At 33.3% G+C, this 14996-nt stretch overlaps 1 protein-coding gene across 2 annotated transcripts in view; it reads left to right on the forward strand.

Annotated features, from left to right (window-relative positions):
* The window catches only part of Klhl28 (kelch like family member 28), a 38166-nt gene that overhangs the window by 5826 nt on the left and 17344 nt on the right, over positions 1-14996 (forward strand). The gene's annotated exons all lie outside the window — the stretch shown is intronic.

Consider the following 14996-nt stretch of genomic DNA (forward strand, 5'->3'; position numbering starts at 1 on the left):
TATTTTAAAGCCCTGATGTATTTTTGTATCTGATCTGTGCATTTTATATTTTTATTCTTTATTATGTTTAAAATAGGAATAATAAAAACTTCCTATCTCATATTGCTTTTCTGAGGACAAAAGGTATTAAAAAGTAAAAAGCTTATAATAGTACCTGGTACATTATGACAGTTAAACAAGGTTGTATTCCAGGTACTCTTTTATAGAATAATTTAGTTTTGCTAGAAGTGGCATCAGTTATAATTTGTCTCTGTAAACACTTTAAGCAGCCTAACACTCTTTAACAGTGTAATTTCTTGGATGTAACGTGCAGAAAACATTGTTCTAAGATTAAGATAACATTCTAGTTGCAGTAATGTGTTTTAATAATCTTGTGATTTTGGTTTGTTTTTGCAATACTAAAAATAGAACCCAAGACTTTTGGTTTTTGAGACAGGGTCTCATTATTTTGCCTAGGCTGGTCTCCAATGCCTGTGCTCCAGGGATCCTCCCACTGCAACTTCTCCAGTGTTGGGACTACAGCCATGCCTCACTAACCCCAGTTGTGATCACATTAACTCTTTGATGTTTGAGAACAAGTTAAACTATTTTCAGCACAAATGTAATTGCTTAAATATTATTGTAAATTATAATCGATACATCCAAAGTCTTCATGTCTAAGTCTTATTCACAGTTTAGTGTCTTATATTCTCCTTTTTTGTTAAAAAAATTTTACTATGCAAAATTTTCAAAGACATTAAAAGTAGAATAATAGGATGAACCTCCATGTACCTGTTATCCTGCTTCAGTAGTTGTCAACTCATGACATCATCCATCTCCTCATCCCATATTATTATTAGTATTGTTGTTGTTATTATTATTATTATTTGGTGGGGGGATTACTGGGGATTGAACTCAGGGGCATGCTACCACTGAGCCACATCTCCAGCCCTATTTTGTATTTTATTTAGAGACAGGGTCTCACTGAGTTGCTTAGCACCTCACTTTTGCTGAGGCTAGCTTTAAACTTGAGATCCTCCTGCATCAGCCTCCTGAGCTGCTGGGATTACAGGGGTGCATCACCATGCCCAACCATCCCATATTATTTTGACAAATAATAATATTATTTTGGTAACTCTCTGACATATTATTTCATGTACAGATATTTCAAGATTATTTATAAAAGATTAAAAAAAGTCTTAAAAGCAGAACTACGGTTTTCAACAAAATAAATAGTGATTATAATCAGTAATTTGGTCAATTTGTAAATTTCTAGTTGTATTCTAAATATATGTGCACATGTACATGTATGGATTATAGGTTGTACTTGGTCAATGTGTCTTAAGTTTATTCTAATCTGCATGCTTATACTCTGTATTTTTTGGAGTTTATTTGTTGAAGCATCCAGCTTATTTCATAAATTTTTTTCACAAAATATTTTTGCTAATTGTATCTTTCTCTTTTACTTTAACACGTTTTTTCCATTCTCTGTATTTTTTGTAAATTAACAGATATAGAGGATTTGGCTGTGGTTGAATTGGTTTGATTTTTGTGTGTTGGAGGGAATACTAGAATACTCAGGTGGTGGTATGTTGTTCTATCAGTAGGCCTTAATGTTGGGTTTTCTCTCTTTTTGAGATTTTTAGCAGTCCTCATAATCAGTGCTGACCTATTAAGTGAGCAAAATGGTAACATCCTATCATTTCTTCTTAATTTAGTAACTGAAATAGTTTTATAAAGACAAACTTAATGATACAGTTAGCATAGGGAGGACATGATGAATGCTTGATTCTTTCCCTTTATTTCTGGGTTTCAATTAATGAGTTGATTAATTGGCATCCTCCATTGGTGACTGATAAGGGTTTTAAGAAATTATTTTGACTTTATGGATTTAATATATCTGATGTGTTTTAGTCAATTGCAGTCATCATTATATAAAAACAAAACCCCAAAAACAATAAATTAAAAGATAAAATTGATTACATTAAATATTTTTGAATATAGATGGGTTAGAACAATATTTGCAGTATATGTAAAATATGTATCAGTAAACAGAAAATTTCTAAAATTCCCTTTTAGGGAAAAAAATGACTAAAGAAATGAACAGATGATTAATAATGCAAATGGCTTTTAACTGCATGAAAATTTGCTCAGTTTCACTTATACTCAAATAAAATAAATTAAAACTATATGGAGTTAACAGTCTCTCTTTATAATATTACTGTTAGTGAGGCTATAATAAACAGCTACTCTCACTCATTGCTGTGAGAATATAAAATGATAAAGGAACTCAAAAGTCGGTCAGAATCGCAAAATTACATTCTTTCTTATTCTCACTTATATTCAGAATTATTTAATGTAATCAATTTTATCTTTTCATTTATTGTTTCTGGGTTTTGTGGCATGGTGAGAAACTGTTCCCTAATACCAGGTTATGAAAGAATTAATTCTTATTTTTTTGTACTACTTGGATGATTTCACTTTTTCCATTTTATATCTCTGATACATTTGGAACTCATCCTGGTGAAGTATGTGAAAGGGATCTAATTTATCTATTTCCATATGATTAATTCTTTAGTTATCCTAACATATTAATTTAAAAGTTGTCTTTTGCCACTAATTTTAAGGTGATGCCTTTATTGTACACTAATTCTACATATGTAAATGATCTATTTCTGTGTTTTCTACTTTTTTCTATTAATCTATTTTCTCTTACATATGTTCTCATTTAATTCTGTTTCATCCACAAGAGATTTTATAAATAAGAAAGTTCAAGTATAGAATAAGTAATCTACCTGAAGTCAGGTAGTTATTAATTACCCAAATGTAGATTTGAACCCAGTTCTCTAAGGCTCCAAAATTCATACTTTTACTCATTGTTCTTTCCTGCTTCCCGTGGTGCTTGCCCTTCCTTCTGTACATGGTTGTTATTGAGATAAATGAAACTGTGAGTGTAAAGCTATTTGATAAAGATGGGGTTTGTTTTGACAATGAGAAATTATTGCTTCTTTGAGTTATTTTTAGTCATTTATTAATGTGTAGCCAAGAACCAAATACAGTCACAGTTGTAATTCAAAATTTTGGATGTATCGATTATAATTTACAATAATATTTAAGCAATTACATTTGTGCTGAAAATAGTTTAACTGGTTCTCAAACATTAAACATGTATAAGAATCACATGGAGGGCTGGGGATGTGGCTCAAGCGGTAGCGCACTCGCCTGGCATGCGTGCGGCCCGGGTTCAATCCTCAGCACCACATACAAACAAAGATGTTGTGTCCGCCAAAAAAAAAAAACTGAAAAATAAATATTAAAATTCTCTCTCTCTCTCTCTCTCTCTCTCTCTCTCTCTCTCTCTTTAAAAAAAAAAAAAAGAATCACATGGAGAACTTAAAACAGATTGTCCAGCCTCCCCACCCCCCCGAACTCCATATACTTTCTGATTATTTAAATCTGTGATGGGACTCAAGAATTTGCATTTCTAGCAGGTCCCCAAATGATGCTGATACTCTTGATAGGACCACAGTTTGAGGACAGGTTTTTTAAATCTCTGCATTTGAAAACGTTAATGTTCTATGGATTTCTAAGTCTCATTTCTTGAGTTAGGAAAGTGGTCAAATTCAAAATTTTTAAGAATGCATTATGGCAAACCTGGGATAATTCGTTTTAAGTTCCCTATTTTGATCTTGCCTTTTTAAAGTTTTTAGTTGGAATTGTTCTGGTTGAACATTAAAAGTATAATTTCTTTAACTCTATTCTTAATTGTTCATAAAAGAAATGAACATTATGTCATTCCCATGTAATATAAGGAAGAGAATACGTAGGTGCTCTTTTTTAATATTTTATTTTTCATTTGTAGTTGGACACAACACCTTTATTTTATTTATTTATTTATTTTATGTGGTGCTGATGGTCGAACCCAGGGCTTTGCACATGCCAGGCAAGTGCTCTACCACTGAGCCACAACCCCAGCCCCCATAGGTGCTCTTTTGTAAAGTTATCTTTACCAATACCATTTCTTTGACCTGTTTTTAAATTTTTAATAATTTTTATTGTTTCAAATGAATAGTATATTTCACTCAGTGTTGAAGTGGTCAGAAAATATTTAAAAGGTTTTAATGGTAAAGATATAGGAAAGTGAGACAAAGAAATACTATAAGGGTATAAATGTTGGGAAACAACTTTGTCACAGCACCCTGGTAGCATGCATCCATATAGCAAAGGCGTGACCTGCAGGACTGCAGCTTATCTGAGTCTTGGCTGCTTTGTTATTCCCTTAAAACACAAGGGGTTGGGAGGACTCCTAAGCCACCGCTATGAAGCCATCTACCTCTCTGTCTCTCCTGTAAGTCTGTCAGAAGATAATTTCTGTTAACATCCTTGATTGTGGTAAAGTATGGGCTTTTACTCCCCAACCCCTTAGAATAGAGATGCAGAATATAAAACTGCTTAGCCACAGTCTAGATTGTATCCTTAACAATTTATGGGTATATGGGTGGTATGTGAAACAAGGATCCAGGCAGTTCACTGTTTGGTTACTCTTCTTTTCACTAAGTGATAAACTGTCTAATTTTTTTTTTTTTTTTAAATTTACATGAGGATTTTATTTTATTTTTAGTTTATTTTTTTGGTACTAGGGATCAAAACCAGGTCTTCATGCATGCTAAGCATACACTTTACCACTGAACTATCTAAATTTAATAAAATGTCTGAATCTAAAAGTGGTTCATTGTATCTTTATTGGTAGAATTAGGCTTTGGCCTTGCCTTGGTTGTATTTGTTCAGTTTGTAGTAAGCCAGCTTCCTTCCTTTTTTGGTATACATGGAAGGGAGTCACATGGGTTTAGTTGACAAAAACTAATTCTCTTTAAAGATAATATTGATAATGTTAATAATAAGTAATCTTTAATAATTACAGAGTAGTTATGTTTAGCACATAGATAAGCATAGTAAACTTTTCAAAAGTTTACTTTTTGAAAAAAAATACTATTTTGTCTGTTTTTTGCAGATGAGAAAACTGAGATTTTAAGATGACTTTCCCAGCGAGGCGTGGTAGCGCACACCTGTGACCCCAAAGACATGGGATGCTGAGGCAGGAGGATCACAAGTTTGAGCAGCTTTGACAACTTAGCAAGACCTTGTCTCAAAATCAAAAATACATAAATATAAAGGGTTGGAGATATAACTTAGTGAAAGAGCACCCTTGGGTTCAGTTTCTAGTACTGCAAAAAAAAAAAAGACTTTCCCAAGATCACATGACTGTTACATAGTACAGGCAATACTGAAACCTGGGCATCCCCATTCTAGAGCTCAGTCTGTTAAAATTATATTATCCTGCATAGGTCTGTGTGATTGATTGATTAATAGATAGATAGATAGATATCAGTGTGAATTTATGTATTGTATATGTAGATATGTCTATGTATATTTAAAAATCTATATTGTGTCATGCTTCTATATCATATGTAAATATTAATTTACCAGTTTGGGGTTTCTTTTGGTGGTACTGGGGATGGAACCCAGGGCCTTGTGCATGTAAGGCAAGCACTCTACCGACTGAGCTATATCCCTAACCCAATTTTACCAGTTTTGAATTGAACAAACAAAAGCTAGTTTATTAAAGATCTATTACTGTAGTCTTTTTAAATTTTTGGTCAGGGATTAAACTCAGGGGCACTCAACCACTGAGCCACATCCCCAGCCCTATTTTGTATTTTATTTAGACAGGATCTCACTGAATTGCTTAGCACGTTGCTCTTGCTGAGGCTGGCTTTGAACTCACAATCCTCCTGCCACTATGATTACAGGCGTGCACCACTGCACCTGGCACTATGGTTCCTTTTTATATTAAAAATGAATCTAACCATAACTCATTAACTTTATTTGAGAATCAACAATTCTGTAATAGTTTGTGTTACATCAGTAGTACAGTGGATTTCTTTTTTCTTTCTCTTTTGCATTGCTGGAGATTGAATCTATGGCCTTACACATGCTAAGCAAATGCTGTACCACTGAACTTTATCCCCAACCCAGAAATCTAGTAATGAGAAATAAGGTAGCATAGAAAGCTGAATACCACTCAAGTAAACAACTTGAAAAAATCAGTAGGCTAAGATAACTAATGTTCATCTAGGTTTTACTAAGCGATAGGCAGTATTCTAAGTATTTTGTATGTGTAAACTCAGTTAACCCTATATGATGATGATGATGATGATGTAATTTTCATTCCTTCATTTTTCTCATGATAACCCTCAGATCTCCCTTTCTCCAGAGTAGCCCCGGTTCCATTACTCATAAGACATAATTTGAATGTCTTCTCTTTCCTAGGTATTGAATTTGGATCCCTTTTAAAAGATAATCACTAAATCTGTTCTCTGGATGTGGCATGACATTTACAAAACAAAGTGAAAATATCTCATCTCTTTAAGTTTTATGTATTATAGAGTATTAATACAGCTTAAACCCACATAGGCTTATTGTATTAAAGTAGTACTAAAATTAAAATCCCTAAACTTTTGTATTGCAGGTGTACTACAGATGAGTTATTTCTCTCTTATTCTATACTTGTATAGTTGCTTTGGAATCTACTGTAGAATGTTTACATTTATGCCTATTAAATTTCTTATTAGATATCAGGTCTTTTTGGATCCTCATTTTGTTCAATTTTTGCTGTCCTTTGCAACTTCATGGTATCTATAAAGCACAAGAACATACCCTGAGTATTTTCATCTTGATCTCATAGCATATCACTAGAACATTCCTCTAGTCCTCATTCCATTAAGTGTAGTATACTCTTAGTTGTTCAACCAGTTGCTAATTTAGCTAAATGAACTATATTTATATTTTTAGTTTTATTCTCAAAAAAAATTGTGAGCCTTTATAAAATTCTGTACTAGCCCAGCATGATGGTGAATACCTGTAATCCCAGTGGCTTGGGAGACTAAGAGAAGAGGATTGCAAGTTCATGGCCAGCCTCAGCAACTTAGTGAGGCCTATAAGCAACTTAGTGAGACCCTAACCTCAAAATAAAATAAAAAACAAAAAGGGCTGGAGATGTAGCTAAGTGGTAAATTGTTCCTGGGTTAAATCCCCAGTACTTAAAAAAAAAAAAAAGAAATTTTTTTCACTGACATTTAGTTAAAACATCTAGGGTACTTTCCTGATCTACAAGTTCAAGCACATTGAAAAAAGAAACAAGGTTAGCCTATGACATGTCTTATTATTATTAACCTATCCGTACTAGTCTTAGAGATCTATCCACAGATCAAGTCCTTAATAATTTTAGAATGTAAAAAAAAATAATGATTTTAGAATGTTATCTGAAGTTCACTTCAATCTTACCAGATTATGGAATACACTATCTTGTTTTTGAAATTGTGTCCAGTGTCTGGTGCTAGGGATTGACCTGAAGGGTACTTTACCACTGAGTTACATCTCCAGTCCGATTGATTGATTGATTAATTGATTGACAAGGTCTGGTTAAGGCTCCCATGCTGGCATTGAACTTGTGATCCTTAGTTGCTGGGATTACACATGTATGCCACATGCCTTTTTATAGGTTCTTTTAAATATTTTGGAGCATAATTGTTTAATCTGAGAGAGAGATGAATTTATAAAGTAGCGATCTTCTTTTTGAACCATCTTATTTTCCATATCAGTTCACCTTTTCTGTCCATTCTTCACTTTACAGTCTGAATATTATTATTCTTGTTAAATCAGACAAATGAGAGATAAAGGGGGTATGTTTTATAAAACAATAACACATAATTAAATTAATTGCATGTACAGGGATAGACTTTTAGACAAAGGTAAAAGTCTATCCCTGTACATGTGATTAAACTCAGGGGCACTGTACTTTTGAGAATTGGGAGTTTGAAGTAAGGAGTATGAAAGGGGAAAAAGGTTACAGACAAAATTTAGCATGTGGTAAGATATTTGGGAGATAGCAAGTTTTATATAGAGCTGTAGTAATTATGTAAGCATTATAGAGTGAAAGTTCATTATGGGAAAGACAGAAATTAGTGAAAGTAGAGATCATGGAAAGAAAGTAAGACTTAAGTGCTCTATTAGCACCTCAACTTGTATGGAACTTTGTTTTACCAGATCACTTACATGTAACTTTTTGAGATGGATTAGGCATATTATTATTTTATGAATGAAAAATTTAATAGACTAAGAAATGTGCCAATTCCACCTAATAATACATGACCCAGTTAGGATGGAAATTAGTTCTCTTTTATCTCCAGTTGCCTTACTGTTGTACCCTTTAACTCATAGTACACTTTTAACTCTTACATTTTATTGTTTTCATTATTTGATTTGATCCTCAAAAACCTTGACTTATTATTGTGATCTCATTTTGTAGATGAAGAAATTGAAGGTGAGAGAAGGTAAAATTAACTGTATATAAATAGGTAGGATTGCTTTCTTTATACAACCACCTAATTTCTTGCCTTTCCTATTGTTCATTGTTCACTTTTCAGTCTAGATATTAACTTTTGAGGCTAAAGGAATCTTTCAAAAGTCAACACTGTAGTCAATAATATAATATATCCAGATCTAAACTTAACACCTTACAGTACCTGTATTTTTTTCTGAAAGAAAGTCACTACCAAGAAGTATCTTCATACTTGTTCATACCATGTTTGAAATAATGCTTTGAGAATTATTTTGGTAGATGTGTTTTAGTATTACTAGGAGAGATCAGAGTGGAGGATGATGTCAGCTGTAAGATGGCCATATTAACATATCTTATTAATTTTTTAAAAAATGTTTTCCTTAGTTGTCAATGGACTTTTATTTTAAGTTATATATAGTGCTGAGAATTGAACCTAGGGCCTCATACATTCTAAGCAAATGCTCTACCGTTGAGCCACACCCCAGCCCCACATACCTTATTAATTGATTTAAAATTCAGTGGGAGATTTGAAATAATGAAATTATTGACCAAGATAAACATTTCAATATTTGGATTTTTCTGCTTAAAAACATAATAGCTGTGAAGTGCTATACTCATATCTGTGAGTCCTACCAGTATTTATATTATTGAATAGTGTGATTTAATAGTGCAATATTATTTAATAGTGTGATTAATTTTGTGATGCTTTTAAAATAGGAACAAAGCCAGGCATGGTGATGCATGCCTGTAATCTCAGCTACTTGGGAGGCTAAAAGTAAAAGGATCACAAATTCAAGGCCAGCCAGAGTAACTTAGGGAGACTCAACTTAGTGTTGTCTCAAAAAATGAAAAGGGGTAGCTCAGTGGTATTATACCCCTGGATTTGATTCCTAGTATCACAGAAAATAAATAAATAAATAAAATTGGAACCAAATCTTCTACTTTACTTTTCTCACCCTGATTTGTGTTTTAGGTGTAAGTGAAAGAAACAGGGAACAACTCATATAGATGTCTTAATGTTCCTTTTGTCTGTTCTAAGCAGCTGTTTTGATCCATTGTGAAATATCTATGTATTAATTTCTTATGGCTGCTGCAACAAATTACCACAAACTCAGTTGCTTAAAACAACAGAAATTTATTATTTCACAGTTCTGGATCCCAGAAGTATGAAATTAGTGTTAGTGGACTTTAAGCTTCTGGTGGCTGTCAGCATTCCTTAGTATATATATAGCTGCAGCATTCCATTCTCTGCCTCCATAGTCATAAAACCTTTTCCTTGTCTGTGTCAAATCTCCCACTTATAAAAATACATGTTGATTACTTTTAGGGTCCTCTGGTATTATTCAGAATAATCTTCCCATCTCAGAATTCTTAATAGCATGTACATAGTCGTTTTCCACCATGTTAAGTACCATTCATAGTTTTCAGGGATTAGGATATAGAGAGCTTTTTTAGGCTAACACGGTACTTATTGTCTTTGTACTTTTTCTTCTTTTTCATTCCTTTTTCTGATCTTCTATTTTTATTCTTCATTGTGTTCCAAAGTTGTAAACAGACTGTACATAATCTGAATTTATAATTAAGAGTTGAGTGGCTGTAGTGTTGATTAGAAGGCTCACCTAAATTGCCCTCAATATAGAACTTTGGGTTCTGTTCATAATAATTTTGTTGTTGAATAAATTGACAGTAATGATACCTTTCTTAAAGTATTGAATTTTTAAATTTTATGTATTCTAACTTGTTATATATGACAGCAGAATGCATTACAATTCATATTACACATACAGAGCACAATTCTTCATATCTCTAGTTGTACAGAACGTAGAGTTAACACCATTTGTGTCTTCATACATGTACATAGGGTAATGATATCCATCTCATTCCACTGTCTTTCCTACCCCTGTACCCCCTCCTGTCCCCTCCCACCTCTTTGCCCTATCTAGTGTTCACCTAAATCCTCAAATGCGCCCCCTACCAACCCCATCATGAATCAACAACCTTATAGCAGAGAAAACATTTGGCATTTGGTTTTTTGGGATTGGCTAACTTCACTTAGCATTATATTCTCCAGCTCCATTCATTTACCTGCAAATGCTATGATCTTATTCTCTTTTAATGCTGAATAATATTCCATTGTATGTATATACCACATTTTCTTTATCCATTCATCTACTGAAGGGCATCTAGGTTGCTTCCACAGTTTAGTTCTTGTGAATAGTGCTGCTATTGATGTGTCTGTGTCCTGTAGCATGCTGTTTTTAAGTCCTTTGGTTATAGACCGAGGAGTGGGATAGCTGGGTCAAATGGTGGTTCCATTCCCAGTTTTCCAAGGAATATCCATACTGCTTTTCATATTGGCTGCACCAATTTGCAGTCCGATCAACAGTGTATGAGTGTGCCTTTTTCCCCACATTCTTGCAAACACTTATTGTTGTTTGTATTCTTAATAGCTGCCATTCTGACTGGAGTGAGATGAAATCTTAGAGTAGTTTTGATTTGCATTTCTCTAATTGCTAGAGATGTTGAACATTTTTTCATATATTTATTGATTGATTGTATATCACCTTCTGAGAAGTATCTGTTCAGTTCCTTGGCCCGTTTATTGATTGAGTATTTGGGTTTTTTTTGGTGTTAAGATTTTTGAGTTATTTATATATCCTAGAGATTAGTGTTGTATCTGATATGCATGTGGTAAAAATTTGCTCCCCAAATGTAGGCTCTGTATTCACCTCACTGTTTCTTTTGCTGAGGAGAAGCTTTTTAGTTTGAATCTATCCCATTTATTGATTCTTGATTTTAATTCTTGTGCTATAGGAGTCTTACTAAGGAAATCGGGGCCTAATCTAACATGATGGAGATTTGGGCCTACTTTTTCTCTGTTAGGTACAGTGTCTCTGGTTTAATTCCTAGGTCTTTGATTCACTTTGAGTTTTGTGCATGGTGAGAGATAGGGGCTTAATTTCATTTTGTTGCATATGAATTTTCAATTTTCCCAGCACCGTTTGTTGAAAATGCTATCTTTTCTCCAATGTATGTTTTTTGTGCTTTTGTCTAATATAAGATAACTGTAATCTGTGGAATTGTTTCTTTGTCTTCTATTCTGTACCATTTGTCTACAAGTCTCTTTTGGTGCCAACACCATGCTGTTTTTGTTATTATTGCTCTGTAGTATAGTTTAAGGTCTGGTATATGTTACCTGCTTCACTCTTCTTGCTGAGGATTGCTTTAGGTATTTTGGGTCTTTTATTTTTCCAGATGAATTTAATGACTGCTTTTTCTATTTCTATGAGGAGTACCACTGGGATTTTGATTGGAATTGCATTAAATCTGTATAGTGTTTTTGGTAGTATGGTCGTTTTGACAATATTAATTCTGCCTATCCAATATCAAGGGAGATCTTTGTATCTTCTAAGGTTTTCTTTGCTTTCTTTCTTTAGCGTTCTGTAGTTTTCATTATAGAGGTTATGTTTTCCTTATGTAGTTTTCATGACATTTCATTATAATCTCTTTTGTTAAGTTGATTTTCAAGTATTTTATTTTATTTTTTAAGGCTATTATAAATGGGGTTCCCTTTCAGAGGATTTGCCACTGATGTATATACACGTGTTTGATTTATGGGTGTTGATTTTATATCCTGCTACTTTGCTGAATTCATTTACTAGTTCTAGAAGTTTTCTGGTGAAATTTTTGGGTCTTCTAGGTATAGAATTATATCGTCAGCAAATAGTGCTAATTTGAGTTCTTCTTTTCCTATCTGTATTCCTTTAATTTCTTTCATCTAATTGCTCTGGCCAGTGTTTCAAGAACTATGTTAAATAAAAGTGGTGAAAGAGGGCATCCCTGTCTTGTTCTAGTTTTTAGAAGGAATGCTTTCAATTTTTCTCCATTTAGAATGATGTTGGCCTGGGGATTAGCATAGATAGCTTTTACAATGTTGAGATATGTTCCTGTTATCCCTAGTTTTTCTAATGTTTTGAACATGAAAGAGGTGCTGTGTTTTGTCGAATGCTTTTTCTGCATCTATTGAGGTAATCATATGATTCTTTAAGCCCATTGATGTGACGCATTACATTTATTGATTTCTGTATGTTGAACCAACCTTGCATGCTTGGGATGAATCCCACTTGATCGTGTTGCACTATCGTTTTGATATGTTTTTGTATTCGATTTGCGAGAATTTTATTGATAATTTTGCATCTATATTTATTAGAGACATTGGTCTGAAGTTTGCTTGCTCTGATGTGTCTTTGACTGGTTTTGGAATCAGGGTGATATTGGCCTCATAGAATGAGTTTGGAAGTGCTGATTCTATGAGGCCACTGGTATGGCCCTCTTTCTATTTCCTGAAATAAATTGAAGAGTGTTGGTATTAGTTCTTCTTTAAAGGTGTTGTAGAACTCAGCTGTGTATCCATCAGGTTCTGGGATTTTCTTGGTTGGTAGGCTTCTGATGGTGTCTTCCACATCATTGCTTGAAATTGATCTGTTTAGATTGTGTATATCCTGACTCAATTTGGGCAAATTATAGGACTCTAGAAATTTGTCGATGCCTTTGATATTTTCTATTTTATTGGAGTACAAGTTTTCAAAATAATTTTTAATTATCTTCTTTATTTCTGTAGTGTCTGTCATGATATTTCCTTTTTCATCGTGTAAGTAATTTGAGTTTTCTCTCTCCGTCTCCTCGTTAGCATGGCTAAGGGTTTGTCAATTTTATTTATTTTTTTCAAAGAACCAACTTTTTGTTCTGTCAGTTTTTTCGGTTATTTCTTTTGTTTCAATTTCATTGATTTGAGCTCTGATTTTAATTATTTCCTGTCTTCTACTGCTTTTGGTGTTGATTTGTTCTTCTTTTTCTAGGGCTTTGAGATGTAATGTTAAGTCATCTATTTGTTGACTTTTTCTTCTTTGAAGAATGCACTCCATGCAATGAACTTTCCTCTTAGAGCTGCCTTTGTAGTGTCTCAGAGATTTCAATAAGTTGTATCAGTGTTCTAATTTACCCCTAAGAATTTTCAAATCTCCTCCTTGATGTCTTTTGCAATCCATTGTTCATTCGGTAGCATATTATTTAGTCTCCAGGTGTTGGAGTAGCTTTTATTTTTTATTTTATCATTGATTTCTAATTTCATTTTCAGTAATCTGATAGAATTCAGGGTAGTATCTCTACTTTTTTGTATTTGCTAAGAGTTGCTTTGTGGCATAATGTATGATCTGTTTTAGAGAAGGATCAATGTGGTGCTGAGAAGAAAGCGTATTCACTCGTTGAAGGATAAAATATTCTATATATGTCAGTTAAGTCTAAGTTATTGATTGTATTATTGAGTTCTATATTGAGTTCTTTGTTCAGCTTTTGTTTAGAAGATCTATGCAGTGGTGAAAAAGGTATGTTAACATTACCCAGAATTATTGTGTTGTGGTCTGTTTGACTCTTGAACTTGAGAAGAGTTTGTTTGATGAATGTAGATGCTCCATTGTTTGGGGCATATATATTTATAATTGTTAAATCTTGTTGGTGTATGGTTCCCTTGAGCAATATGAAAGGACCTTCTTTATCCCTTTGATTGATTTTAGCTTGAAATCTCCTTCATTTAATATGATGATGGAAACCCCTGCTTGCTTCCACAGTCCATGTGAGTGGTATGATTTTCCCCAACCTTTCACCTTTAGTCTGTGGCTGTCTTTTCCTATGAGATGAGTCTCTTTGAGGGCAGCATATTGTTGGGTCTTTTTTTGTTTTTGATCCAATCTGCTAGTCTATATCTTTTGGTTGGTGAGTTTATGCCATTAACAATCTTGTGTTATTATTGAGACATGACTTGTATTCCCAGCCATTTTTGGTTTATTTTGGTATTTAACTTTACTTGGTTTCTCCTTTGATTAGTTATTTCTTTAGTGTAATACCTCCCTCTGATGATTTTCTTCGTTGTTTTTCATTTTTTCTTCATGGAATATTTTGCCAAGGATGTTCTGTAGTGTGGGCTTTCTAGTTGTAAATTATTTTAACTTTTGTTTATCACGGAAGGTTTTTATTTCATCATCAAATCTAAAGCTTAATTTTTTTGGATACAAGATTCTTGGATGACGTCCATTTTCTTTCACAGTTTGGTATATGTTGTTCCAGGATCTTCTAGCTTTCAAGGTCTGGGTTGAAAAATTTGCTCATAACTTAATTGGTTTCCCCCTATATGTAGTCTGATTCCTTTCTCTCATGGCTTTTAAAATCCTCTCCTTATTCTGTATGCTAGACATTTTTATTATAATGTGCCTTGGTATAGATCTGTTGTGATTTTGTACTTTTGGCATCCTGTAAGCCTCTTGTATTTGGTTTTCCAATTCATTCTTCATGTTTGGAGAATTTTATGATATTATTTCATTGAATAGATTGTTCAATTCCTTTGGTTTGGAACTCTATGCCTTCCTCTATCCCAGTAACTCTTAAATTTGGTCTTTTTATACTATCCCATATTTTTTGAATGTTCTGCTTAAGATTTCTTACTGTCTTCATTGTGTCGTCTATATTCTTATAAGTTTTGAATTTTGTTGTAAAGTTTTTGAATTAACATGAATTTTTTTTCCAATTACAGTTACTAATATTAAGAAAATAGCCAAATAGA

Source organism: Marmota marmota, unplaced genomic scaffold, assembly GCF_001458135.2.
Source record: "Marmota marmota marmota unplaced genomic scaffold, marMar, whole genome shotgun sequence".
NCBI classification, from domain to species: domain Eukaryota; kingdom Metazoa; phylum Chordata; class Mammalia; order Rodentia; family Sciuridae; genus Marmota; species Marmota marmota.